The sequence below is a fragment of the Anarrhichthys ocellatus genome, unplaced genomic scaffold (assembly GCF_004355925.1).
Source record: "Anarrhichthys ocellatus isolate YVR2014 unplaced genomic scaffold, GSC_Weel_1.0 scaffold571, whole genome shotgun sequence".
In the NCBI taxonomy this organism is placed as follows: Eukaryota; Metazoa; Chordata; class Actinopteri; order Perciformes; family Anarhichadidae; genus Anarrhichthys; species Anarrhichthys ocellatus.
Window position 1 is genome coordinate 4,536 of NW_022280545.1, and position 3,122 is coordinate 7,657.

Below are 3,122 nucleotides of genomic sequence, written 5' to 3' on the forward strand. Positions count from 1 at the left end.
CGGTTAACGTTGGGAACTTGTGACCGTTAACTCTGTGAAACGGAGACGGTTAACGTTATGAACTTGTGACGGTTAACGTTGGGAACTTGTGACGGTTAACGTTAGGAACTTGTGAAGGTTAACGTTATGAAACGCACCAAAAGGCCATCGTACTTTTCCAAGATGTTAACACTCAAAATGTGCAAACATCATAATGAAAAGAGTCCTTGTTGTTTGTCTTGTTGCTGTTATTGCGGTTGGTTTTTGCTTCATACGTTCATCATACAACTTGCAGCACTCAATACACTCTTCTACGGGAAGTGTGAAGAATCATCGACATAATTAACTTCAAACTATGAATGAACTTATCAAAAGTTACTCATCTAAGGCTCTAATCATGAATGAATAGCCTGAAACTTTGCCTCTGAAACACAACTATCTCTGGTATGCAGGGTTACACAACCGCCACTGTGAGGATGTCAAAAGGTCTCCCAGCATGGCCCGTTTCCACATCAGACCTTTGCTGCTTAATAGTGCTTCACTGATGAAATTAAGGGGCCGGCCAAAAGGCCACTAGAACAACGTCTCCAAAACAAATGGCTCGTCTTTGTGCTGTAACCTCATTAGAACAATGCGTGGTGGTTTCTCCGAGGATGTGTCTGAGCCAGGCAGCCAGAGATAAGCCTCTCTGACAGTAGAGATAATGGGACCCGAGTATTTCAGGCTCATGATACCCGGCTCTCGTTTATTCATCGACACCACCGCTTCCCCCTCAGGCCTTAAGGTCATCTGTGAGAAGAGACGCAGCGGTCGACATGTTCACTGCAGCCGGTCTGTATCATCATTTAATGAAGACGGTTGGTCATTTGGTTACGATGAAGAACGGCACGTATTTGTGTTTCATATTTTGATATTGATACAATTGTTTTAGTTTCACTTGGAGAACCAGAACAGTCCAATAACTCAACTCCTCTGACGGATCCCAGAACGTTGGCCTGCCAGAACAAACTCCAGTGGATCAGCACCACCGACACTCCAAAAACGCATTTCCACTGCACGGCACTCTGCTCAACTCGACTCAATCTTTTTTGTTTTTTCTCATTAGTACAAGTTTAGGATAGTAGCTTGTTCTTGTTTTAGTACCACCTCTGTCGAGGTTAAGTGCAGAAGTTCCCCATGTTTGGTTGGTGACAACCTCCGGTTCTTTAAAGTTTTCCAAAGCTTCATGTGTTAAAGCTGCATTCTCTCTAGTGTCCACCAGGGGGCGACTCCTCTGGTTGTATAGAAGTCTATGAGAAAATGACTCTACTTCTCTCTTGATTTATTACCTCAGTAAACATTGTAAACATGAGTTTATGGTCTCACTCTCTAGTTTCAAGTCTTCTTCAATACAGCATGATGTTCATTTAGTACATTATGGTCCATTTAGAGTCAAACAGACCATAAAGCAGGGGATGCTTTAGGGCGGGGCTACACAGTGATTGACAGGTCTCGACCAGAGACGTATACGACGTCTCTACGTCACTCCTCCTCAGTCCAGACATGGTCACTTCCTGTTTACTGGTTGCCTCAATTATGAGCAGTTGTCCTGAATCCTGTCCTGTTTGTCGCAAAAAAGTTAAAACCTAATAAAACATAAAATATGTTGGTGTTGCCAACAGATCGACACTGTTATGTTTGTAGCTACATGAATTAAAATGTGTTTTTTTTAGCTGAGTACTTAGCTAAAATGTATATACTCAAATATATATATATATATATATTGATACATATATATGTATACTGTATATGTATCAATATATATATACATATATAATGATTTCTGTGGAACAAATGAATGTTTGTTTCCCTGTTAGAGGGCTTGTTCTCTAAAAGAAGAGAGGAACACTTTAGTTGAGTGTTCTGTTTCCTGTTTCATACAATTATCTTCAGTCTCGATGTCATTTAATGGAATAAGTGGAACATGTTCATGTGACGTAATCCTCAGAGAGAAGTGGTCATCAGTCTCACTCTGAGTTGTTTTTCACTTATTCAAATGACTCAAATCAGTTTCTACTTCTCAGGTTTCTTTACTTGCATATACATATTTTAAACTCAAATCAAAACTCAGAGTGGGTTTTGGGTTGAACCGGTCAGTTTTCATGTAGGTTATTTATAATAGAATGGTCGGGTATAAAAACTGGTGACCATATTTATTCACCATTAAAGTATATCCCTCGTAGTTATTTAATTTATTCACACTGACTCAACATGATGGAAACACTACATTTTAAACTCATGTTGTGAAATTAGATGAAAAATGAATTTAACGTAACTGAAACACATGTTTTAGGCATAATTATATTATAATGAGCGTTTCTTATGTTTGTGAGTCAGGCTAGCTGGCTAGCTTAGCATAAATACAGGAAACAGGAAACAGTTCTGAAGAATTTGTCCTTTATAATTCACACATTATATGTTTGTTTCTCGTCTGTTTGAACTCTAAAATAAAAGCTTGTCACAGTTCTGACTGTTTATGTTGACCCACCCCCCTCTCACCAGGCCATCATCACCTGTAATCAACACACCTGTCAGCCAATCATTAAACTCCTCCTCCTCCCTATAAAACTCTGCTCAGTGAGACTTCAGAACCAGAACCAGGCTAGCTGTTTCCCTTCTGTTCCTCAGGCTTTATGCTAAGTTAAGCTAAACTAACGGCCTGCTGGCTCCAAAGTTAGCACAAAGATATTAGGGAGACTTTCCTTTACAGCGAGTCAGCAGCATGTTTTCTAATTGTTGTAATGTTGTCCCTTTAAATCTGAGAGAATCTGAGAGAACATAAATAGTGTGACACATTAGAGATAATAAAGTCACATTTATTATTAATCACATTTATTCAGTAATTATTATTTATTTTTATTATTTATTATTTACTTTTTATTTTCTATTATTGCTGTTGTTATTATTATTATTATTTTTATTTGTTTTGTATTACAGTTGTTGTTATTATTGTTGTATTTATTATTGCTCTTGTTGTTATTATCTATTATTGTTGTATTTATTATTACTCTTGCTGTTGTTGTTATTTATTATTGTTGTATTTATTATTGCTCTTGCTGTTGTTGTTATTATTAATTATTATTGTTGTATTTATTATTGCTCTT